Below are 26440 nucleotides of genomic sequence, written 5' to 3'. Positions count from 1 at the left end.
ATGCTGCCCATGTCAGTGGCCCAAATCTTCTCTCCCTCTGGCTGCATTCTCTGGCATGGGAGACACGCTAAGGTGATTTTAAAAGTACAGATGCAGTGGGTGGGATGGGTGGGTATGGCCAGGCAGGTGGGGAACCCCAGAATTAGACTAGGCCTTACCCTCCTCTAAGGAGTCCTGGTGATGCAGTAGTTAAGCACTAGGCTGCCAAATGAAAGGCCAGGAGTTCGAACCCACTAGGTGCTCCATGGGAGAAAGATATGGCAATCTGCTTCTGTACAGATTTAAAAAAAAAAAAACAGTTGCCAGTGAGAGTAGAATTGCCCCTAGGGTTTCCAAGGAGTGACTGGTGGCTTGGAACTGCCAACCTTTTGGTTAGTAGCCAAGCTCTTAACTACTGCACCACCAGGGCACCTAGTAAAGATTACAGCCTTGGAAACCCTATGGGGCAGTTCTACCGGATCCTATAGGGTTGCTATGAGTTGGGATTGGCTCGAGGGCAACAGGTTTGGTTTTCTGGCTCCCCCCCCCCTCCCCCGGCCCAGCTGGGTGCTTCTGCTTCTGGCTGTCAATGCTCTTGAGGATGTGGCTGGGAGGGTAGAGAGGTAGAGGACAGGGAGCCAGAAAGGGATGCTGAGGTCTTAAAGTCAGGTGAAGGCACTGGCTGAGGGGCTGGGAAAGCCTGCATCGGACTGGCTGGCTCCCCCACTGTGATGGTTAGGATTGTGTGTCACCTTGGCTGGGCCAGGATTCTCAGGGTTTATATGTGATCACCACCATGATGGGATCTGTTGTGAGTAGCCAATCAGTTGAAAAGGAGTATTCTTGGGTATGTGGCCTGCATCTGAATATAAGTGGACTTTCTGGCTTTTGCCTCACTAGATCCTGCAGCTGCCTTCTGTTCATCTGACTTCTGGTTCTTGGGACTTGAGATAGCAACTTAACCTGCCGATCTTGGAATTCACCAATCTTCACAGCCCGTGAGCAAGTGCCCTGCTGTCTAATCTGCCGACCTTGGGTTCGCCAGCCCCTGCAGCTGTGTGAATCAGGAGAAGCCTTGTGGTCTTGCCTGCCCATCTAGGGATTCATCGATCTTCACAGCTTGTGAACAAGAGCCTTGTTCTCTGATCTGCTGATCTTGGGTTCGCCAGCCCCTGAAGCTATGTGAATCAGGAGATGCCTCTATCCTGATCCACGGACTTGGGACATTCCAACCTCTACAATCACGTAAGCTGTTTCCTTGACATAAATCTCTCTCTATGTGTATTTGGAAACCCTAGTGGCATAGTGGTTAAGAGCTACAGCTGGTAACCAAAAGGTTGGTGGTTTAGATCTACCAAGTGATCCTTGGGAACCCTATGGGGCAGTTCTACTCTGTCCTATAGGGTCACCATGAGTTGGAATTGACTCATTGTTTGTTTGTTTGTTTTTGGTATATATATATAATGTATATATATTTATATGCTTTATTGGTTTTGCTTCTCTAGAGAACCCGGCCAAAGACATTTGGTACTGAGAGTGGCTCTAGGGGAACAAAATTGTAAGGATGAGTTTTCTAAATTGGTTTTCAAGTCTGGTTAGTCCTAAAGATGTTGATGACTCTGCTTCCAGTAGAAAAGAGAGAATCCATGGCATGAGGTAGCAATTCAAATATGCAAAATGTCACCACCAATAGATCAGGTATTTGTGAAAGGCAAGGCTCTGGTGATTGCATATATGATACATTTTTACAATTCCGTCATAATGAGAAGTATAAGGAACCTGGTTGGTTGGTCCTACTTTTGCTAGACAAACTGGTGAAAGAAAGAGATGTACTAAGGGCATAATCGACCTCAAAGTTTCTACTTGTGTTTTGAACGAAAGTGTTATTTCTTGTAGTAACAGAGCTGATATTGCCAAAAGTCAAACCCAGAGTCTTATTATTGTAAGAGTGGCTGAATTACACCAGCTCAACTGCCAACCTTGAGAAGTGTCTGAAGTTAAAGCGAGGGCATTAATTGGGAAGAAACAGGATCCTGAAACTTGGGATGGGGACATATGGGGGTGCTTCTGTTCCTGGACTGTCAGTGCTCTTTAGGGTGTAGCTGGCAGGGCAGAGAGGTAGAGGGCAGGGAGCCAGAAAGGGACGCTGAGGTCTTAAAGTTGGGTGACGGCCCTGCCTGGAGGAGCTTGCATCGGACTGGTCAGCTCCCCCACCAAGGGCTCTGGCCCTGCTCTGCCGGAGCAGCGGGGAAGAGGAGGAGGAAGGGCAACTTCTCCCATGGAGTAGGGAGGGAAAGTTTTCATGCACCTTGGCTCCCCAGCCACCTCCTCCCCACCTCCACCATGGCAGATGCCTTTAAAAGGGATAAAACACTCAATAGGGGGAGAGCAAGTGGGAGAAGAGAGTAAGATGTATGTAAACCTACATGTGACAGACTGATTGGAATGGTAAATGTTCACTTGAAGCTTAATAAAAATTAATTAAAAAAAAAAAAGGGATAAAACATAGGGTTTAGGCAGTTTGGAGACAGAGTGCCTGGGTTCATATCCCTCTCCATTACATACTAGCTTTGTGACCTTGAACATACAGCTTAGGCTGTCTGAACCTCCATTTCCTCATTTATAAAATGAGGCTAATAATGTTACTTACCTGTCACGTAGTAAATGCTAAATTAAAGCAATCCAACATATATGCACTTTTCTGTATGTGTGTTACTGTATATACAATCACAGTTGCATGCCTGTGTGATTACGCATGGACCTTCTCTGAGCTCATCCCCCCATCCCCACCTACCCCTGCCCCTCCCCCCGCCTTAGCTTCTTGTTGTTATTGCCTGCAGAAGAGTGGGTGGGAGGTGAGAGTTCTGCTCTTGACATCTCTGGCTATTCAGGGGGCTAAATGCTGCTCAGAAATTCAGTTCTCAAGATGGAGGTTTTAGCCTAGTTCAGGGAGCCAGAGTCTTGCTGAGGGAAAGGAAAGGGGCCAGGAGGAGGAGGACAGGGAGGGTGAGCCAGGGTGTGGCCAAAGTCCCAGGCTTGTTAGGGCAGCAGAGGCTGGAAGCTGGGGTGCTGCCTTCCAGCTCGGGGCTCACAGGTCTGCCTTCACATCTGCCCCTGTCAGTGCCCACACCCTGCTGTCCACATCCGAGAGCTGATGATGCCTCTGCTAAGGCTGCTGACTGGTGAGTGCTGGCCATTTCTCTGCTGCTTGCCTCCTGGGGAGGTCTTTTGGGGGATAGAAGGGATTTTGGCTATCTCAGGTCATGCTTCTCCTACTGATAAACGAACAAAAAAAACCCCAAACCTGTTGAAGTCAAGTCGATTCTGACTCATGATGACCCCACGTGCTCCAGAGTAGAACGTGCCCTGCAGGGTTTTTGGTTTTTTGGTTGTAATCTTTATGGAAGCAGATCACCAGACCTTTCTTCTGTGGCACCACTCAGTGAGTTCAAACCACCGACCTTTGGGTTAGTAGTCAAGTGCAAATCGCCCCACCCAAGGACCATTCCTACTAATAAGGTAGACCCTAACCTAAGCAGGGAAAAATTTGATGAGAATGGGAGACCATTTTGAAGGCTGGATCTCCAATCGGGCGGGTCACTTCATGGAATCTGCGGGTCTGGGGCTACCTCTTTGAGCTCTTAGCGACAGGGTGGCCTCTGGTGAGTTTTCTGCAGGAGAACTTATCACCCCCTCTGCCCGTTCTGATAAGAACCTTCATGGTATGCCATCCTAGCTTGTAGTTGCTGTCTCAGGGTCTAATTATCAAGTGGTTTAACCCCTTTTTTTTTTTTTTCAAACCCTGGTGGCTTAGTGGTTAAGTGCTATGGCTGCAAACCAAACGGTTGGCAGTTTGAATCTGCTAGGCGCTCCTTGGAAATTCTGTGGGGCAGTTCTACTCTGTCCTCTAGGGTCGCTATGAGTCGGAATCGACTTGACGGCATTGTTTTTGTTTTCGTTAGCATGGCCAGCTTGAGGAAGGGGCCTTTTCCTTCAGCATCCTCTCTTATGCTGCTACCCCTCACTCAGTCCACATCTCCACCACCTGCAGGGGTTGGTGGAGGTGGGGAGGAGGGGAAGGGAGATGACCCTTGACCGTGGTGATAACTCTGGTGGCAGTGAATTTGGCTGGGACTAAAAATCAATAATACTGGCATATGCCAGCCACACTTAATTGTCAAATAATAAGGATAATCTGATACAAAAATCACTAAAAATATATGTATTAAAGTCCTCAGATTTGCACCTCCTCCCTGCATCCCCCCCATGTGAAATAAATCTCTCTGCACCTCTTTGACGTCTACTGAGCTTCTCTCAGCTAACGGTATCTTGCAAACACTTGAGTGTTCATCTCCATAGTGTCTGCAGCGTAGTAGCCTGCTCTCCTTGGGGCTGGTTTCCTTTCCCTCCTAACAAATATCCCTGTGCAGATGGGTCGGAGCATGTGGAGGAATACTGAGAGAAAGAAAAGACAGTGGTCTGAACAGGGTCCTGGGAGAAGGAGTGGGGTCCTGATCACTGCCCTTCTCCCCCTTCTCCACCACCACCCCCCCAACCCCCTGCCAAGTGATGGTGGAAAGAACAGGCTTCTGGGAATGTTTATGGGCTTCTGTTTTTTCTCTTTCTTTTCAATTATAAAGATATCTCAGGTAATTAACTGCTAATAACTTTATTAATTTAAAATGGATCCTCTCCTTCCTGGCCATCTCAGGGAAGACTTAAGCCACAAGGAGTCAACAGATTTGGAGGAAAGAAGATTGGGGGAGGGTGGGGGGGGGCAGGCAGAAGAGAAGATGCTGGGTAAGAGGATGTCTGGTGGACAGGAAGAGATGCAGCTATTTGGTCCCGCTTGGTTCCCAGCCAGAACTACAGGCCCACAGAAGAAGCTGCCGGAGCTCCTGATGAGTGCAGGCTCTCGGTGGGCCCTGTGGCCATGGAGGTTCAGGGAGGCTGGAATCCCTTCAGCCCCACTACATTCCCATATAACGTTTCACCATCACATGGGCCAGTCCAGCTTAGGAGTAGAGATCTGTGGGACCTGCCCCAGCATATAAGCCTTTACCATGGTTCAGCGCTCAGCTTAAGGCATCTACCTACTAGGAACTGTCGCTTATCTTTGGGTTTTGAGAAGGGGCTCAGGATTCTGGAATCCTAACCTCCTGAGGATCACTTCTTCCAACACCACCCCTTCTCAACTGCAGAGATGTCAGATATATTCAGAAAGAGAATAAACGTCTCATTCTGGATGGCTTAGACCATTTGTCAAGAGTCAGAAGTTTGGATAAGGTGAAGATCTGTGACCTGTTTCAGTTTAGAAGATTTATATTCATTTATTCATTTGACAAACTTTTCAAGTCTAGCCCAGGTCTAGACTTCAAAATTATGTGGTAACTTTAAAACGAGCTTTCATGACTAGAGTCTGTCAAGTAAACAAATAATTAAAACACCAATTCTGCAGAGCACAGGGAGGAAAATACCTAACTTTGTAGGGTATGGGAAGGTGGCATGGGTGGAAGACCATTCTAGCAGAAGGAACAACATGGAAGTGTGAGAGACCATGGCTGCTGGGGAGATAGGAAGCACTTTGATATGAATGGAGCACAGGGGAAATGTAGGGGTGAGAAGGTGGCAGAAGAGCTGGGAAGAGAAGCAGAGCAGATCACGGAGGGTTGGTAGGACTTCTGAGGGGTTACCTCCCTGGCTCAGAGGGGTAGCCTCATCGGTGGGTGACGGGGTGATTCACCAGTCAGCCTCGTCTGGTGTCCTCTTGGACTTGCGACCAAGGGCAAATGCCCCCCTCTAACCTCCTCTTGCTATGCTTCTGCCCTGACTCATGGGAAATTGGCCAGGGCAACTGGGACCGCATCCCATGGCTTGGTGCCCAGGGATGCTCCAGCCTTGAGGCATTAGCTCCCAGAAAGCTTGGCAAGGGGCTCCCCATTCCCCTGCCCTCTTCTTTCCATTTTGAAGAATTGATGTCTAGGTGTGTGGGGAGGAGAGAGGTGAGATTTAGGTAGAAATAGGCTCCCTGGTTTGGCTTCTCCAAGTCTTCTCTTTGTCTTGCTTTTGAGACCATTTTGGAGCATCTGATTCCTGGGTGAGTGTAGGGTGTCTGCCTCTCCTTGGGGAAGCCACTACTCAGAAGCTGGAAATTTCTTCCCAGTGAACTCCTCACTCTGCTGCCCTGTGATGGGTCCCTGGGCTCAGCCTGCAATACCCACCTTTCTCCCCAAATCTTGGCTCCAGGAAGAGGCCTGGGTGGAGGTGGTTGGTGGGCTGACAGTGAGAGGGCATCATCCCTGTCCAGGAAGGACAAGATGTCCTCCAGGAAGCTCAATCTAAGCTTTGGGGCCTGAGGCCATCCTGGGCAGCCTTCTCTCCTAACAGATCTTGTCACCATCACCAGATCCCTTGGCCATCCACAGCGGGCAGAATCATTTGTTTCTGAGTTGGGCTTGAGCAGTCTGAGCCTCCCTTCTCTTGTCCTCTTCCTGCTGTTTCAGATTTTTTTTTTTTTAAGACAAACAGCCGCAAAGCTCCATCTTTTAATGAAACTGTTTGATGTTAATTAATTATGCAGCTGCCTCATTTGCATGCACAGACCGTGGCTTCCCAGCTTTCTGCCACCCTCCTCTGCCAAGAGCCCTGTACATGCCTTAGGCAAAACAGAGACATGATAACTCTAGTGTCTGCCCACTTGAAGACAACCCTCCCTGTCGTTCTACCACATCTGGAGGGGAGGCAGAGGCCAGCCCCAAGGCTGACCTGTGCGAGTCACATTTGGGGACAGGTCACTGGGCTGGAGGCATGTGCCATGAACTCTTGAATCAAGTGAAGAAGACAGACAGGGCCCTTGGCCTTTATTTAGTTCCTTTCTTTCATGTACCAACTGTTTGACCTTAGACAAGGCATTAACCTCTCTGGCTTTAGTTGCCCCTTTTGTGAAATGGGAATGACACTAATATTATCCCAGGGGATCATGTCTTCTCTGTCTTCGTACCCGCAGTGTTGGGTACACTGAAGGTAATAAAGAAGTGGCTTTTTGAATGGTTGGCTGAATCAAATGGTCTCATGAGATCTCTTTAAGATGTTAACTCTAGGATTCTACAGGAGTGCCGTTTTTGCCAGGACCCCCAGTTCCACCTGCCCCAAACCAAAGCCCCTCTAACCTCTATCTGGTGGCAGTATTAATGCAGCATCCATTGTGTATAGAATCCTATCCTTTAGGACTATGCAGGACACAGATAACAGACTCTGTTTTGGAGGGAATATTTTGCTGATGGGAAGGGTGGTGGCTGCTGGTGGCTAGCCTACTAAGCCACTGATGGAGTGGTGGGGTCATACCTTGTGCTGGGGCCAGAGCCAGGTCCAAAAATCTGTGCTGCTGAGCCTGAGGCAATAAGTGGCAAAGTCCCTGTGATCATTAAGGTTATGTGTCATCTTGGCTGGGCCATGATTCTCAGTAGTTTGGCAGTCATATAATAACGTGATCACCTCCATGATGAAATTTGATATAATGTGGTCACCTCCATGATGGGATTTGCTGTGAGTAGCCAATCAGTTAAAAGGGAGTTTCTTTGGGAGTGTGGCCTGCATCCAATAAAGGTGGACTTCCTGGCAAGGCTCGTGGGCTTTTGCTTGCTCTGGATCCTGCAGCTGGCTCCTTTTCATCTGATCTCCACTTCTTGGAACTTGAGCTAGCAGCTTACCTGCGGTCTTGCCTGCCAATCTTGGGATTCGTAGGTCTTTGCAGCCTGTGAGCCAGAGCCCTGTTGTCTGACCTGCTGATCTTGGATTTGCCAGCCCCTGCGGCTACATGAATTAGAAGAAGCTTCCAGCTGACCCACAGATTTGAGATGTTCTAATCTCTACAACTGCGTGAGCCATTTCCTTGATACAAATCTCTCTCTGTATATGTTTATATGTTTTACTGGTTTTGCTTCTCTAGAGAACTCAGCCTAAGACAGCCCCATATCCCTGAAATTCATTTAGGTGCTGGCCGGGACTCTCGCTAGGCCAGGCAGGAGGAATCACACCAACTGGGCTTTTGAAAGGTCAAAAGTTCATCCCAACTTACAATGGACTGAACTGAGCTGTCTGTCGTAGGTAGGGTGGAAGGTGGGCAGAGGCCTCCAGTCAGTGAACCTCAAGCTTTCTGGGATCAGAGACCCCTCTAGCTATGGATCTTTTTTTTTCATAAAATGTACATGTGCCCTTATAAACCCAAAAGTGCTTTGAGGGACTGTGTAGGGCTACCTAGACCTGAGGTGCAGGACCCCTGTCTGGTCTAAGCAAAGAAATCTAGGTGTTTCAGAAATACCAGAGAGCAGGAGGGACAACAGGTACAATGGGGGCCAGAAAGTCTGCCCAGGGTCTATGTGGACAATATTAGTGTGGCCTCCTGGGAAGGGACAGAACTCACTTTGGGGAGAGGTTTGGCTGGAGTCCAAGTAGTGACCCTGGGAACCAGAGGCCAAGGGGCCTCCTATCTCAGAAACCACAAAAGTTGAAGGAAAAAGGGCCCTGACTTGGCCTTGGGGGCTGAGGTAGGACAGAACTAGGCCCTAAGGAAGAATTCTCCACCCTTATGGTGTTGGGCGAGGTCAGAGGGGGAGCTTGAAGCTGCAGCCTAGAAGCCTCCAGGTGGTGTGTGAGAGGACTGGAGAGGTGTCTGTTAGCCCTAAGGCAAGGAGTCTAGGTAGAGCTGGGGAACTGAGATAAGCCTGTCATCTCACAGTCACTGGGCTTCACCTATTGTCTCATTTAATTTAACCTCCACAACAATGTATGTGACCGGTATCATTATTCCCGTTTTATCAATAAGGAGATTGAGATTTAGGACCCAGGTTCATTGAGATGGAGAGGAGGGAAAGCATTGCTAGGGGGAGGGTAGTCACCTGGTAGCCAGACTTGAGCCAAAAGAGAGAGGACAGATGCTTGTGAAGTGAAGGTTTATAACTAATATCTAACTCCAAATCCTATGCTCTTCACCCTGTACCACCAGAGAAGGTGGGCCTTTTTTGGCTGAGCGTGTCTGGAAACCAAAGAAGAGAGACAATTCGGGGTGTTGGGAAGTGTGCCAAATGGGGAGGCGGGTAAACTGGGGCTTCGTGCTAGTCTGCCCCTACCTTTCTAATTGGTCTTGGGTAAATCACTTTTTCTGTCTGGGCCTCAGTTCCTTAATCTGTAAAGTGGGATAAACCCTCATCTGTCTGTCCATCTATCCATCTGCATGCCTGTCCATCCATCTCTTCAACAACTATTTTTTGAATGCCAACTCTGTGCTGGGCACTGTATATAGCACTGAGAATACACAGCAGTGACAAAGCTGGCATGTTCCCCTCCCTTGTAGATCTTAGTGTTGATCAGGGAAGAAGAACATTGAATAAGTAATAATAAGACCCAGGGTCGTTTGGAGACGAAGCTAATGAGACACGGTGGGAAAGGGCTTTGTATTACTAAGTACTTTCTTGCTAGGAGTTCTCGTTGCCACAGAGGCTCGGTCCACGCAGCAGCTAGAGAGGCTGTAACCATTGCCTTCAGCTAGTTTAATCCAAAGAAACCTCTATTTTCTCCCCATTTTCCACCTCAACCAAATCCCTAGAGCTGCTACTCCCTCCCTTTTGCTCCTTGCCTCCAGCCCCTGCTGTGCCTTCCCTGCAGGAAGGAAGGGAAGCCTCAGTGATCAGCCACATCCCTGCCCTGGCAGAGGAGTTGGGGGAACTGAGCTGATTGCTGCTAATTAGCAGCACTGAACCTTGGCCAAGCTGGAGAGGCAGATAAAGGGAGGTGTGTGTTTGGGGTATATATGGATGGTTCTGTGCACGGTGTCATAGTCCCAGGATTCTTCAGGGACAAGTCCTGAGGTAACACCCTCTTTCATGCCACCCCTTTGCTCTGCCCAGCCAACCTTACCCATGAATGCTCAGTGGAGAGGGTAGAGCTATGGTGGCAGAAGAAGAGGAAATGGGATAGCCCAGAAGGGAGGAACCATCCAGTCGTGGCCTTCTCCAGATTCAGGGGAGAGAGCCAACCCACTCTTAGTATTCTCGTCCCCAGACCTCTGCTTGGGTCATCCTGTCTGCAGGGAATACCCTTACCTTCCTCATCACCACATTTCATCAATGTCATTTCAGGCCAGAGCAGACAACTTCTCCTCCATCAGATCTTCCTCAGCTGAAAGCAATACCTCTTCTCCCAAATGCTGTAGCATTTGGTGCATATCTCTCTTATGATATATGTGTCATTCTCCTTTGCATCATAGATGTTGGGTATGTGTCTTCTCTCTCTCATGTCCCTAGGGAGGCCACCTTCTAAATCTTCTCTTACCTACAGAACATCACACAGTGCCTGATCCTTAGTAAATGCTCAGCAAGAATGTCTCTGAGACTTCTGGTTGCTCACGGACCATTTCTGGGGTATATTCCCATTTTACAGGTAAGGAAACTGAGGCTCAGAGAAGCAAAATTGTTTTGCCCAGGCCCAAATAGCCAGGTGGAAGTAGAGACAGATTTCAAAGTCAGGTCTGCTTAGCTCCAAATCCTCATTCTCTCCACCAGATGAGGACAGTTTATTGTTTTGGGAGACTTCTCTAGAAGGTTAAAATAGCTAAATAATAAATGATCAAAATAGCCAAGCCATCACCCCTTAAGAGAAGGGTGTCCTGCCCATACTCTGATGCATTCATTGGACAAACAAGCCATAGGCATGCTGGCACTGTGGGGTCCAGGAAACTCATTTTGCCCCTGGGTCTGGTGTTCTGGAAATGTGTTTGAGCTGTCCTGAGTTTCCATGAGACCTGGTCCCTTTGGGCCCTTGGGGAGTTCCCTTTCCAGAGAAACTGCTGCCCAGTGACCTTACCCTGGTAAGGTCTATGGCTCTAAGAAGCTTCTTTCCCTTGCCTTGATTTGCATCTTGGTTTTCAGTGTAGAATTATCTGGAATGGGTCAAAGGAACCACCAATATGTTCTGATTACACAGGAAGGCTGATATTTTGAAGTAGTTCTCTTACGTACTAATAAGGTTGTTAAATGTGTCAAAAAAACCAAACCCAGTGCCATCGAGTCGATTCTGACCCATAGTGACACTGTAGGACAGAGTAGAGCTGCCCCATAGAGTTTCCAAGGAGCACCTGGCAGATTTGAACTGCCGACCCTTTGGTTAGCAGCTGTAGCACTTAACCACTACGCCACCAGGGTTTCCAAAGTTTGTTAAGAGCCTACTATTAGTGCCTCATTTGGTTTGGTTAAAGTAATGTTACTTTTTCCCATGTAAATCCTGGGATTTTACATGAGTAAAATGGTCTTTACATTTTCTAGTGGCTCAGTGTTTGACTCAATAGTTCTCAAGCCTTTTGGGGAATTTTTTTTTTTTTTTTTTTTGGGAGGGGGCGAGGACTGACATCATTTTTTGTTTTGCCAGGTGTGGTGAATGCTGTCTTTGTCCGCCCAGTGTCCCTTTTCCCTCTTTTTCTGGCTACCACATTGCTACTTCCTCTAGGGCACTAACTGCTCCCCTGTTCTAGTGGGTCAGCAGAGGACATACTGATACCTTGGCCTCAGGAGTAATCTGATGACTTATCGGCCTTAGAATATATACATATGGCCCAAGGTGGGACAGTCAGAGTCCTGCCCTGGGACTTTGTGTGTGCTTAGGAAGCTATCTCCTTTCTCTAGGATCATAAGCCTGGAGTTGCCTTTGGCATACCCTCCTCCCAGGACCCCAACCCAGAGGGAAGCTCAAATTAAGTAGGAGAGAACAAAGGCAAACACAAAGAGAGAGAGAGAAAGGGAGAGGGGTCTGACAATACCACCTGACTTCCTGGTTCTACCCTTGCTCTTTTTAGTTATGTGAACCAGCAAATCTCCAATTTTGTAAGATCAGTTTAAATCCATCTCTTACAACCAAAAGAGTTCTGAGTAATCACCAAGTACAAAAGTCACAAACAAAATAGAAGGGACAATGTCAGACTTAAGAACATCTTTAAAATTGAGCACTTTTAGCTTTAGGAAAAAACTTGCTGTATTATCTTTCATTTTACTAGAGGAAACTTCATCACGAGTCAGCACCTGACCGTGTACCTCTGTTTGGTAACCATAGATTTATCCAGCATTTTCAAGACAACAGGAAACTCTGGTTGCGTAGTGGTTAAGAGTGTTACCTGATTACGGTCCGTGCCCTGGAGCAGTGGAGCCAGTGAAACATACTCCAAGTCAGAAAGAGTGAGAAAGTTTATTAAGGGGATGCATACATCACCGGGGACCCAGCAGCAACACAGGCTGTCTCTATGGAGTCCCAAAGAGCAGTTTCACATTAGAGCTTATATAGAATCTCACAAGGGTTACAAGTGTCTTTGTAGTCCCCTGCCAGACATTTCTTTATTAGGCTAAAGAAAATACATATCTGATACCTGAGCTCCAACTTCCCAGTGGGGGTTGTATGCCACAGGTAGTCCGGACAGAACAAAAGGTTATTTGCATCAGTTTAAAACAAAGAGCAAAGTCATTAACATTTGGTGAAAACAAAGTCATTAACAGAGGTATGTCAAGGAGGCAGGCAGAGGAAGAAAAAATTATAGGTTTATCGGGGCCTTAGTTATGTTAAGCTCTCAGTTGCCCATTTTGAAAAAGGAGAAAACATGCTGGGGAGTATTGGGGTCATAAGAGCTATGGCTGTTAACCAAAAAGTTGGCAGTTGGAATCCACCAGGTGCTCCTTGGAAATTCTGTGGGGCAGTTCTACTGTGTCCTACAGGGTGGCTATGAGTTGAACTTGAAGGCAATGGGTTTGGTTTTGGTTTTCGGTTCAAGAGAACAGGCTCTGATGGGGGAATGATGGGAGCATAAGGGCTCAAGAGAAAACCAAAATAACTTAGACCCCCAGAGGCAAACTCGGCTTTCTGCTTAGTTTTATGAGGGCTGCCTTTGCCTGTTATAGATTGGATTGTGTCCCCCCAAAATATCTGTTGAATAGGTATGCCCCTGTGGATGGAACCCTGCTTAGATGTGGGGTTTTTCTTTTGTCATGTTAATGAGGTCATACCAAAGTAGGGTGGGTTCTAAACCTAATCACCCCTGAGTTACGAAAAGAGCAGAATGGACAGACACACATACAGGGGAAGACGCCGTGTAAAGACAGACACATGGCAGATGCATCTACAAGCTTAGGAGCTTCAAGGATTGCTGGCTATTGTAAGCTGAAATATACAGCCCTGGTGGCACAGCGGTTAAGCGCTCAGCTGCTAACCAGCAGGCCCACTAGCTGCTCTGTGGGAGAAAGATGTGGCAGTCTAATTTCATAAAGATTACAGCCTTGGAAACCCGATAGGGCAGTTCTACCCTGTAGGGTTGGTATGAGTCAGAATCGACTTGACAGCAAGGGGTTTTTTGGGGGGTTACAAGCTAAAATAAAGAAGGACCTCCCTCTAAAGCCATGCCTTGAGTTTGGACTTTCTTACAGTTCCTGAACTGTGAGAAAATAACTTTCTGATTTGTAAAGCTGCCTACTTGTGGTATTTTTTGTTATGGCAGCACAAGGTCACTAAGAGGAGTTCCTGGGTGGTGCAAATGGGTAATGATCTCCACTACTAACTGAAAGGCTGGGCGTTTCAGTCCACCCAGAGGCGTCTTGGGAGAAGGTTCTGGTGATCTAGTTTCCGAAGAATCAATCACTGAAAGCTCTGTGGGGCACAGTTCTACTCTGAGTTGACTTGACAGCAGTTAGAGGTAATTTGGACACGGCTTGGCGCTCTGGTGGCGCAGTGGTGAAAAGCTGGGCTGCTAACCAAAAGGCTGGCAGTTCGAATCCATGAGCAACCCCTTGGAAACCCTACGGGGCAGTTCTACCCTGTCCTACGGGGTCGCTATGAGTCAGAATTGACTGGCAACGGGTTTGGGTTTTTGGTTTAAGACACTGCTTTAGGGAATGCACAGGAGGTTGTGTTTGTGTGTGTGTGCATGAAATTCAAGTTTCTCCCCAGCCCAGCACCCAGCACCCCTCGCACTCGACCAATGATTGGCTACTTCTGGCTGTCAGACCTCCAAATTCCTCTGGACAACGGCTGGGTAGCAGTGTGACTAAGGAACCGGCCACAGGCCCATTCAGCTGAGGCTGGTGTGAACCATGGGGGCTTTATCTGGCCATTAATGGTTTTCTAAATTGGTGGCAGTGGAGCAAAACACCCAATTTGCGCCTGGAGCACGCATGATTACTATTGTAATAACCTTAGCTAATAAGAATATGATGTGGGGCTAGGCTGGGAGAGAAAACACATTTCTCATTACCTTTTGATTAATTACTCTATACAATTTCTTAGTTGTGGTGGCCAAGGGAGGGGGGTGTTACCATCTTCTCACCTCACCTTAACCCCGCCAGACTAAGGGTACTCTGGGGGCCATGATATTTCTGCAGTGGATGTGGGAGAAATCCCTGCCTCTTCTCCAGCTTCCCTCTCTCTCCTCCTCACAGCTTTCCCTTTATTCTCACCCTCCCCTCCCCTCCCCTCCCCAGTCCTCCCTTTCCCGGCTTTCTGAATCTCTTTTCCCTCCCTCCTCAGGCTTTCCCTGGTCCTCATGGGGTTTGACTGGCACTTAGTGTAAGAGCCCACCGTCCCCTCACACTGCTCTGGGTTTTACGAGGCCGAAAACAGGGTGTCGGCTGGCTGGGCTCCTATGGAGAGGCTCTGGGAAGAATCTGCTTCCAAACCCACTCAGGTTGTTGGCAGAATCTAGATTCTTATGGTTGTAGGACTGAGGTCCCTGTTTCCTTGCTGGCTGTCAGCTGAGCCATCCTAGCTGCTAGAGGCCTCTTTTGGGCTCTTGACTGTGGGCCCCTCCATCTCAGAGCCAGTAGCCGAATCCTTCTCATACTCAGACTTCCCCTACTGCGGCATCTCTTCTGCTACTTCCTCTTCCTGCTGCGTCTTTCTGACTTCAGCTGGAGAAAGCTCTCTGCTTTTCAGGGCTCATATGATTAGAATAGGCCCACCTGGAAAGCCAAAATAATTCATTTTAAGGTCTGTAACCTTGGAACCCTGGTGGCACAGTGGGTAAAGTGGTTAGCTGCTGACCCAAAAGGTAGGTGGTTCAAACCCACCAGCCGCTCCAAGGGAGAAAGATGTGGCAGTCTGCGTCCATAAAGATTTACAGCCTTGGAAGCCCTATGGGGCAGTTCTCTGTCCTATAGGGTCACTATAAGTCAGAATCAACTCAATGGCAGTGGGTTTGGTTTTGGGAACTTAATTAATTCTGCAGAGTCCCTTTTGCCGTGTACTGTAACATATTTACAGGTTCTAGGGATTAAGGTATGGACATCTTTGGGGGGATATATTCCGCTCACCACATGGGGCAAACAGATTAGGTGTCTACTTCGATAGTCCTGGTGAATGGAAATAAGGAATAGAACCTGGAAGTGTAGTAGGAATAGAAAGGCTGGATAAGTACCTAGTCATTTCAAAGGAAAGTAGGCAATATTGAATGCTTGGTGGATGATTGTGTGTACTGGGGGGGAGGGGTGGGGAGGTGAGGAAAAGGGGAGAGTTAACCTTGGAGACTACACAATTGTACCAAAAAAAAAAAAAAAAAGACAAAACAAATCCATTGCTGTGGAGCCGATTCTGACTCATAAAGACCCTATAAGACGGAGTAGAACTGCCCCATAGAGTTTCCAAGGAGCACTTGATAGATTCGAACTGCCAACCTTTTGGTTAGCAGCTGTAGCACTTAACCACTACACCATCAAGGTTTCCACACAATTGTACAGATTATACAAATTTACAGATGACACAACCTTGCTTGCTGAAAGTAAAGAGAACTTGAAGCACTTACTCATGAAGATCAAAGACTACAGCCTTTAGTATGGATTGCACTCCAACATAAGGAAAACAAAAATCTTCATGACTGGACCAATAAGCAACATCATGATAAACAGCAAAAAGATTGAAGTTGTGAAAGATTTCATTTTACTTGAATCCACAATCAATGCCCATGGAAGCAGCAGTCAAGAAGTCAAACAACATATTGCATCGGGCAAATCTGCTGCAAAAGGCATCTTTAAAGTATTAAAAAACAAAGACGTCACTTTGAGGACCAAGGTGTGCCTGACCCAAGCCATGGTGTTTTCAATTGCCTCATACGCATGCGAAAGCTGGACAGTGAATAAGGAAGACTGAAGAAGAATTGACACCCCTGAATGATGGTGTTGTCGAAGAATATGGTATATATCATGGACCGCCAGAAGAACAAACAAATCAATCTTGGAAGAAGTACAGCCCGAATGCTCCTTAGAAGCGAAGATGGAGAGACTTCATCTCATGTACTTTGGCTGTATTATCAGAAGGGACCAGTCTCTGGAAAAGGACATCATGCTTGGTAGAGGGTCAGTGAAAAAGAGGAAGACCCTCAATGAGATGGACTGACACAGTCAACAACAACCACCTTGGGTCCAGCCTGGGAAACCAGGAGAATGATGGTAACTGATTGGTCGCTCTAGGAGGAGGAGCTGGTTATGGAGGGAAGATGATGTATTTGTTTCAGTCGAGGTGACTTAGGGGTGACAGCAGGGCTCCTACCAACCTGGAACTATCTTGTGAGCAATTGACACTCACCAGAAATATCAGACGTGGTGACACAAATTTCTGAGCTACTCACATGGAAGCAATGGTTTAAGGTTTGGGTGCAGATAGCATCCAAGGGAGAGAGGTAGAAAGAAAATTTGAAAAGAACCCTGCAGGATGACCAAAAAAGAGATAGGAAGAGGAAGAAGGATTAGAGAGACAGAGAAAGAGCAGATACACCTGGAAAGGAAGGAAGGAAGGGCTAGGAGCAGTCACATCTCTGAGTCCAGGGGAGGGTTAGTGGGCAGGGTTAAGAAAGGGCAAAGGTCTGGCAGGAGAGTGAGACATAGCCATGAGTTGGTGACTGGATGGCCGTTGGTTATTGATGCAGGAGCCTAAGAAAAGACTGGATGATGTGGAAGGGAGGGAGTGAGAACACACCCAAGCCTCAGTAGGGCCAACAGGAACATTCTTCAGCATGCTGGGAAGGATGGCGGAAAGAGAAGGGTGTCTGAAAGCAGAGCAGAGGAAGAGTCTGGCACTGCTGGAGGAGAGGGAGGGGCACAGTTTTGGGAATTAAGCCTGCTAGGTGGCAGGGGGAAACCCTGGGAGCATAGTGGTTAAATGCTGCAACAGCTAACCGAAAGGTCAGCAGTTCAAATCCACCAGGTGCTCCTTGGAAACTCTATGGGGCAGTTCTACTCTGTCCTTTAGGGTCGCTGTGGATGAGTCGGAATGGAGGCTACAGGAATGGGTGGGTTTTTTTAGGTGGCAGGAGCTGATGAGGTTGAGAATGAAGTTGGAAGCTTCCAGAGGTGGGCCTGAGGATGGGAGTTATAAACATCTGAGGCAGGGCTGAGCCCACAAAGCCCACCTTTCCCTCCTTTGCGCACTGACCCAGTGCCACGTTCTGGCTGGAAGTCCAGAGCCAGGGCCTGGAGAGGGGAGAGGCAGGGCCTGGGTAAAATTATGCTGGTTTGGCTGAGCCTGGGCTCTTGTGCCTCTTAGAATAGGAAGCCCTTGCGTGTGGGGGCCTGGCCTGTGGGGAGAGGGTAGGGGCCAGAGCCAGTTGTAGCCACCCTGGGGTCACTTTTTTCCTGGGACTGTCTTCTCTCCCCTGATTATCTTAGAGGAGCAGGTCTCTGCAGCATGGAGGCTCCTGGGGTGAAAGTGGTTAATTTATTCAAGGAGATCTGGGAAAAAGAGGCCCACGAGCGTCCAGTCTGTAAAAAGGGCTTGTGGGAGCCAGGAGAGCTCTAGGCCTCTATCAGTGAGCGCGTGGTCAACTCCTGCCCCTCCACATGCCCAAAGCCGCGTGACTCTCAGCCTCCCTGCTACCTCTGACATTTCGCGGGCCATTGTTTGAGGCCTAATTGCCTGCCAGAGGACACGGTTTGGAGTCCCGCCCGCCAGTCCGCGGTCTGGTCTGTGGGACTGCTCAGAACGGCTCCCACTGTTCACAGTGGCCTGGAGCCAGCCGTTGAGCCCAGAATAAACCCGGAGCGGGGGGGGGGGGGGGGGGGGGCAGCTCCACCGGGCTTTGTCTGCGCTCGACAGGAGGCCGCGACTGTGCGCGCCTGTGCGTGTCCGCGCGTAAGACTCGCGGGGATGGGAGGGTGTCCCGCAGCTCAGCGCAGGTCCGGCCCCCTCAGGGGACTTCATGGGGTGGGGGGTGTCACAGAGGTTGCCGGGAGCTTTGGGTGGGGGCGGGGGCTCAAGGCCGGTGCGGGGACTGAGACTCGGGAAGACGGCTCCATTTCTCTGCGCCCGGACTGTGGAAGGACGCGTGGATGCGGGAAGGCCCGGGCTCAGACCTCCCGCGCCCCCTCCGCCGCCGCAGCCGAGGCCACCGCGGCTCCCTCCGTAGCCTCCCACCCCGGGAGGGAAGAAATCTCCCCCGAGATCCATGTAAAAATAGATGTATTTCGGGATAAGCCGCGAGCCTGAAAAACTGCTGAGCCGAAGTCTGCTCCGCTGACGGAAGATCTATGTCCCAAATTCCTCTTCAAAATCTATTTCTCCGGAGATTTATTCTTCCAGGGCTCTGCCGGGCTGGGGAAGTTCGCGGCACCAGGCGGCTGGGCGGCCGCTGCTTCCGCCGGCTGGGGCGCCCCCACCCTGTCCCGAGTGACCGTTTCCCCGCGTGAGCTGTGGTGCATCCGAGGGTCAGAGAGCACGTGGAGGGCGGCTGCTGATGGGACCAGAAAAGTCCGGGCTGAAATACAAGAGGGATTTGAATGGTAAAAAGGTCATTCTCATGCATTACCCTGGCTGGGTAGCTAAGCCAGCGTGATGCAGCGTGACACCCATCTTGGCGGCTGAGAGAATAAGTGATGGCTATATTTATGTTTCCACCTAAATGCATGGATCAAAGCAGACATTTTAATCTATTCAACAACAGCCCGAGGATTAAAAAGTTGCAGGCAAATCACACTCTGAAATTGGTAATATATTTTTGCTTGTCACTTGAGAAATCATTTTAGAGAGTGACTCCAGGAGGGGTGGGAGACCTGGAGACCTGAACCTGGCTTCCTCCAGGAGAAGCCCCCAGTCCATAGGCTGTGGCAGAAATCCCCCACCTGTCCTAGTTCCCGTGAATTCTGTTCCTCTGGACTCCTGGAGGGGAAGCAGGAGCTAGTGGGGGCTATCAGGCCTGGGGTCATACCTCTAAATTTGTCTTAATCTCCATAACGGCCTAAAAGGTAGACACTGTAATTATGCCCATTTTACAGATCAGGATACTGGGTCACACAGTAATAAGAGACACGGTGGGTGCAAGGCCACTGTTCTGACTCCAAGTCCAGTGCACTTGTGCTGGTGCTAGAGCTGCCCGGTAACAGTACTGCGTCCCTCTGGGAGACTACAAGGGCAACAGAGAGGAGTAAGTAGAGCTTCTTCTGCCACTAGCTGAGTAACCTCTGGCAAGTTCCTGCACTTCCCAGCTTCCTCATCTGTAAAATAGGCATTATGATACTGTCAACCTCCTGGAGCTGCTGTTGGCAGTAACTGATGCATCAAGTGCACACTCACATTTGCCCTGAGCTCTGAAGGACATGATCACACAGGAGTGTTTGGAGGCTGAGAAAGGAGCTCACAGGCAGACTTTTGAGGAATGGTTGAAGGCACTGGGGTGGTTTAGTTAGAGAAGGCTCAGGGTGATGCCCCAGCTGCCTCGGTAATATAGGATGGACCGTGGAAAGGAAGATTTGACTTACTGAGTGTGGCTCCAACAGGAACATTTGGGTACTTAGGGAGACTGATGGATTTCAGCTAAAGAAAAGCAAGAACTTTCAAATCCACCAGAGTTGGGCAAAGAGGAAACGAGCTGCTTGACAACATGGTGAGCTCCTGTTTTGGGAGGAATCTCAGTCTAGGCTGGGTGAGCACTCACTGATGACGTTGAATAAATAGGGGATTCTTGTACTGCTGAGGGGTGGCATTTAGACCAGATGTCTTAAAAGTTCCTTCTAGGCAGGAGAATCTATAATTCCATGAGTGGTAGGATCAGCTCCCAATCATTATAGATAACAGAGGGCAAGAACAGTTGAGTAGTTTAATGGGAATAAGCAGTCTATTTGAAAAAAAAAAAAGGCATTCTTTGTGTGTATTTTATGATTTATCCTACTGATTTATGCTTGGCTCAGTACTGGAGGAAGACTCATTAACAACCTGCAATATCAGATGATATAACTTTGCTTGTTGAAAGTGAAGAGGACTTGAAGCACTTAGTGATGAAGATCAAAGACTACAGCCTTCAACATCAGCCTCAAAGACTACGCCTCAACTTAAAACAAAAATCCTCACAACTAGACCAATAAACAACATCATGATAAATAGAAGACTGAAGTTGTCAAGGACTTCATTTTACTTGGATCCACAATCAACACCCGTGGAAGCAGCAGCCAAGAAATCAAATGACACGTTTTATCGGGAAAATCTGCTGCAAGAGACGTCTTTAAAATGTTAAAAAACAAAGATACCACCTTGAAAACTAAGGTGCGCCTGACCCAAACCATGGTGTTTTCAATCACCTCATATGCGTGTGAAAGCTGGACAATGAATAAGGAAGACCTAAGAAGAATTGATGCCTTTGAATTATGGTGTTGGTGAAGAGGACTGAATATACCAGGGACTGCTAGAAGAATGAAAGAGTCTGTCTTGGAAGAAGTACAGCCAGAATGCCCCTAAGAAGCAATGACGGGGAGATAATACTTTGGACATATTATCAGGAGGAATCAGTCCCTGGAGAAGGATATTGTCTTAGTCATCTAGTGCTGTTGTAACAGAAATACCACAAGTGGATGGCTGTAACAAAAAAAAAGTTTATTTCCTCACAGTAAAATAGCAAATTCAGGGTGTCAGCTCCAGGGAAAGGCTTTATTGCTCCGTTGGCCTTATCAATCTTGCCCCGGACTAGGAGCTTCTCTGTGCAGGGACCCTGGGTCCAAAGGACTTGATCTGCTCCCAGCACTGCTTTCTTGGTGGTATGAGGTCCCCCAGTCTCATTGTTTGCTTTTCTCTTTTATATCTCAAAAGAGATTGCCTCAAGACACAATCCAATCGTGTAGATTTGAGTCCTGCCTCACTAACACAACTGCAGCCCATCTCCCCTCATGAACATCATAGAGGCAGGATTTACAACATGAGGGAAAAATCACACAATACCAGTAATCAAGGCCTGGCCAAATTGACACATATTTTGGGGGACATAATTCAATACATGACAGACATCATGCTTGCTACAGTAAAAGGTCATCGAAAGACAGGAAGACTGTCAACGAGATGGATTGACACAATGGCCGAAAAAATAACCTCAAGCATAACAATGATTGTGAGGATGGCACGGGACCAGGCAGTGTTTCTGTCTGTTGTGTATAGGGTTGCTAGGAGTCAGAACAGACTTGAAGGCACTCAGCAACAACTCACAACAGATCCCCACTAATGTTAGGGCGTGTGGGGTGGACACAGTAGTTCAGGAGCTCATTGGTGGGACAGGTGGCACGTGGATGGCAAGGCGGCTGGGTGGAAGGAGGCAGAGCTAGCCCTGGGTGAAGGAAGAATTTCTGCCCACATCCAGTGTTAGCCAAAGTGGTTGGTGGAACCAGAGCAGCTCCAGCTAGCAGAAAGGACCGAGAACTTGGGAGACCTAAGTTTCCAGCTGGCTCCATCTCTTAACATGCAAATCACCTGATCTTTTAGCACTTCAGTTTCTCTATGTGGAAAGCGGGGAGCTCAGACCTTTCCTGCTCACCTTTCACAGTGGTTGTGAGAATCAGAAATCAGGCTGTGAAGGTGCTTTGTAGCTGGCCTTGCTGTTCCCAAAGGGAAGGGGCTGTTCATCAAAGGGAAAGGGCGCCTTGGGCACACCACCGCCTGGTCAGCGGAGCTCAGCCTGCGTCTGCTCCAGTCCCTTCCCCCGCGACCCGGGCCCCCCATCCGCCGCGCCTGCTCTGACCAGGAGCGGGCCAGGGCAGGGGCGCGGGGCGCGAGCTTCCGGACCGCGCCCAGTGCCACGGCCACAGGAGACCTAGGCTGGCACGGCCAGATGGCACCATCTTCGTGTGCGGAAGTGGAGCACAGGTGTTGGGTTTGGGGCGTAGGTAATTGCTTAAGCCTGAGCCAGCTCTCCCCGCATCTGGTCCCAGAGCGGGGCGAGTCCCGGGTCGCGGTAGGCGGTAGCGGCCGGCTAAGGCCTGCGCTCTGCCCCTTTCCTGCGCCTTCAGCGTGTTCCCTCTTAGGAGCCTCAACAGCTCTGCGAGAGCTCAGGGCATTCTCGGTTTCCTTTTACCAGCGTGGAAATCTACAACCAGAGAGGTTAAACTCCGGCCCAGGGTCCCGGAGCCAGTCAATAGTGGGCCTGAACTAGACCTCGGGGTCACTGACTCTTAATTCCATTTTCCTCGCGTGACCCCGCGGCACCGTACAGTTCAGTAGACATTTATGGAGGACCTTCTAGAGATCAGCCATGGAGCTAGGGCTCTGACTTTGTTCATGGGAGGGTGCAATTTTAGCCCTCCTGTTTGTACTCGAGGCTCCAGTTGTATCCTGCAACGCCCAGTTCCCTCCATCCCGGCGTCCCTTCCACCGACTCCCAGAGGTGTTTTTCCCAAGCACAGGTCTGACTGGTTCACACACACGATGATTCCCTGGGCCAAACTCCCTGACTTGCTCTGCAAGGCCTTTCTCAACCTGGCCTCAGTCTACCTTTGTGGCTTCCTTCTCCCCTGCTTCCTCCTGACCTCTGGACTCTAGCTCCACGGGAATATTATTCTCCTCCAAGTTGGCTTAAGGAGCCTTGGTGGTGCAGCGGTTAAGTGCTGGACTGCTAACGGAAAGGGTGGAGGTTGGAACCCACCACCTGCTCTGCTGGAAAAAGATGCGGCAGTTTGCATCTGCTTCCGGAAAGATTACAGCCTTGGAAACCCTGCGAGTTGCTGTGAGTCAGAATCACCTTGATGGCAACGGTTAAGTTGGCTTGTCTAAACCTACTTGTGCTTTCAAAAAAAAGTGCTTTCAGGCTCTGCTCAAATGTGACCTCCTCCCTGAAGCTTCCTTTGATTCACCACCACTGCCTGTTTCTTCTCCACCAATGGATGTTCCTTTTCCTGCTTCAGTGCCCTTTGCATTGGCCTTTGTGATAACATGGGCCACAGGGTATAAGTTTGAATGCTGTTCCCTCCTTTTCCTCCTAACTAGATTAGGAGCTCTTCAAGGCTGAGGGCTGGGTCTCCCTGCCCCTATGACTGGCACGTAGGAGATGCTCAGGGATGCAAATGAGATGGCATATGTGAAATTGTTTTGTAAAAGACCACACACTGCTAATACTGCTACTGCTGAAACTGAAAAAGAATCTACTGAGTTAAACCCTAGGGAGTTAAGGATGTTCATCGCAACAGCCCCTATTTTAAGTTCTAAATCATTTGCATTATCAATCTGAATTCATAATAACGATATTGTTGTTAGTTGCCAGCTCCAACTCATGGCAACCCCGTACAGAACAGAATGAAACGTTGCCTAGCCCTGTGCCATCTTCACAATTGTTGTTATGCTTGGGTCCATTGTTGTGGCCACTGGGTATTTTGAGTGCCTATATTGGACAATATTCTTTTGTGACCCATAGGGTTTCTATTGGAACCTTGAAAGAAAGGCCTGGCAGTCTAATTCTGAAAAATCATCCATTGAAAACCCTGTAAAGCAGTTTTACTCTGACACACAGTGGGTCACCATGAATCTGAATCAACTCGGTGGCAACCGGTTTGTTTTTTCTTAGGAGCAGGAAACAACAGGCATCTTCTCCTAGCCTGGCAGGGGGAGTGGGGAGCGGCCTCCTCCAGGCTACCCAGGACCGCCAGCCCCATCATGGAGTGTAACACATGCGGGTGTCTTAGAGAGGGGTGTGTGTCTCTGTGGGTTTGTGAGTCTGTCATCAAAATTTTTATTCGAGTCTCAGTGACACGAAGACTGTTGGATTTTTGTCCTTTCGTCATTTACAGGAGACACGAGAAAGACCCACCTCCATGGTGGGCACACTTAATGGAGCAATAAGCCAGGAGGAGGGATGTTTCTGGGATTTGGAGATTCAGCTACTGTGCAGAATGGAACTGCGTGATCTTATTTCCGAGTCACTTCAGAAAGCTCGGGCTCCTCGGCTTCAAGTTTTAGCATTTGGGTGTTTGCTCTGTATCTGTGTGTCTGTGACTGGGAGTGTCTTTGTGAGCACACAGGTCAGTATGGATGTACGGTTCTCTGTAAACACGACTGTGCATGTAGAAGGTAAGTACACGACGTGTACCAACTGTGCGGTGATTGTGTGTGTGGGCGTGTGTGTCTGGAGGCTGTGCGGTGGGTAAAGTGGAGATCTGTGTGTAAGTTTTGTACATGACTGTGCGTTTATATGTGGGAGGTCTGTGTTTTTGTATATGAGAATGGGTCCGGCTGTAAAACTGGTACTTAGGGTGAACGTGGGTCTGAGTTGGGAGTGCAGGCCAGTGTGTGTGCACGGGTCTCTGTGTGCACAGTGGAGCGTGTGTGTGCATTACACAGCATGCGCCTCTATCTAGATGGGCAAGGGAGGGTTGTGGGTGAGTGTGAGTGTGTGTGTGCGTGCACGCACGTGCAAGTTGCACACACGGGCCCCTGCAGACTCCGTGTGCCCAGCTCCCGTGACTCCTCCTGGTGTGGTTGCCACCTCTGGTCCCTGGTGACTCTGTCTTGCTGGTCCGCGGAGAGATCAACACCCTTCAAACCAGCTGCTTTGTTAGCTGCAGCTCACTCGGTTGGCCTCCTGATGCCAGCAGTTGCCATGGAAACCAAAGTAGGTCTGCTTCTGTCTGCCACCGAGTCCCTGGGTTAGGGTAGCTGTGGGCCAAAGCCACCTTGGTGAGGGCTGGCTGGGGGGTGCGGAAAGGAGGTGTCTGGGGGCCCCTCAGAGCCTGTTTTCCATCATGCCCTCTTAGGGCCTCTTTTCTGCTTCCAGTCACGATGGCTGTCAAACAACTGGGATCGAAACAGCCCCCTTAGAAAAAGGCATGAGCAGCTGACTTTTTCATACACAAAATCCTTCCTTGAAAAAAAAAAATCAAGACTTATGCTAATTCCACATTAGTGTGCATGTCATCTGTACACCATTAATTCAGTGCCTGAAATAAGGTGGCTTGTAGGGGAAAGCTGGTGCCAGCTGACGGGAGAGCTCTGTACGCCTTTTTGTGGCCTGGTTTTATAACAGACGTCTGCTCAGAGTTCACCGGGTTGGCAAAACTCGAACGGAACCGTGTTCAGCACCGAAGAGATCACAGATCCTGTTTAGTTTTGAAAAACTGAGTAGCAAGCACAAACCTAGCTATGTAAGTGCAGGGTAAAATATTGTTAGGGAGACATACAAAAGTGGCACAATCATAAAGAAAAGCAATGATTGACACAGTGTTAGGGCAGTGGTTAACTCCAGGGCAATCAAGGGAGGGAGGCGCTTGGGGGTGGGAGCATAGCGGTCTTTTAGGGCACTAAGAACATTCTGTGTCGTAATCTGGGTGGTGGAGACACAGATGGGTGATTGATTGTTATTCTTTTAATTGTTCATCTACATTTAATACATTCTTCTGTGTGTGTAAAATTTATGACCAAAAAAAAAAAAAAATCACCAATCCTGAGCTGGAGCCTCTGGCTTGATTTGAGTGGTAGGAGGTGGTGTGGGGTCAGGGAAAGACGGTTGGGTAGGGAACACGTTTTTATGGGTGATGGAGCTGCCTCCAGCATTGGCCAGCTGTGTGACCTCAGGGAAGCCACTCAACTTCTCCGAGCTGCAGCTTCCTCACCTGCAACATGATCAGCATATTAGATTTACTCATTCTATTAAATATTAATTTTCAGTAAAAAGTGTTGGCGAGGATGTGGGGAAATTGGAATGCTCGGACATTACTGGTGGGAATGTAAAGTGGTGCAGTCACTGTGGGAAACACTCTGGTAGTTCCTAAAAAATGTAAACATAGAACTACCATAAAAAAAAAAAAAAATTTTTTTTTTTTTAACCATATGACCCAGCAATTCCGCTCCTAGGTATACACCCAAAAGAATTGAAAGCAGCAACTCAAACAGGTTCATGTACACCAATGTTCACTGTAGCATTAGCCACAATAGTCAAAAGACGGAAACAACCCAAGTGTTCCTTAACAGAGGAGTGAATAAACCAATGTGGCATATCCACACTAGGGAATGTTATTCAGCCATAAAAAGAAACCAAGTTCTGATACATGGTAAAACATGAATGAACCTTGAAAGCACTATGCTGAGTGAAGTAAGTCAGACACCAAAGGACAAATATTATATAATCCCACTTATATGAAATACCTAGAATAGGCAAATGCATAGAGACAGAAAATAGATTAGAGGAGAAATGGGGAGTTAATGCTTAGTG

General features: G+C 48.6%; 1 long non-coding RNA gene across 1 annotated transcript in view; it reads left to right on the top strand.

Annotated features, from left to right (window-relative positions):
* LOC126060389 (uncharacterized) overlaps positions 1-26440 on the top strand; it is a 57017-nt gene that overhangs the window by 4435 nt on the left and 26142 nt on the right. The window contains exon 2 of the long non-coding RNA XR_007513581.1: positions 880-1224. This is a non-coding gene — a long non-coding RNA (uncharacterized LOC126060389). The remainder of the gene's footprint in view (positions 1-879; positions 1225-26440) is intronic.

The sequence above is a fragment of the Elephas maximus genome, chromosome 17 (assembly GCF_024166365.1).
Source record: "Elephas maximus indicus isolate mEleMax1 chromosome 17, mEleMax1 primary haplotype, whole genome shotgun sequence".
In the NCBI taxonomy this organism is placed as follows: Eukaryota; Metazoa; Chordata; class Mammalia; order Proboscidea; family Elephantidae; genus Elephas; species Elephas maximus.
Note: the sequence above shows the minus strand (reverse complement) of the source record. Positions and strands in the feature narration are given on the sequence as shown.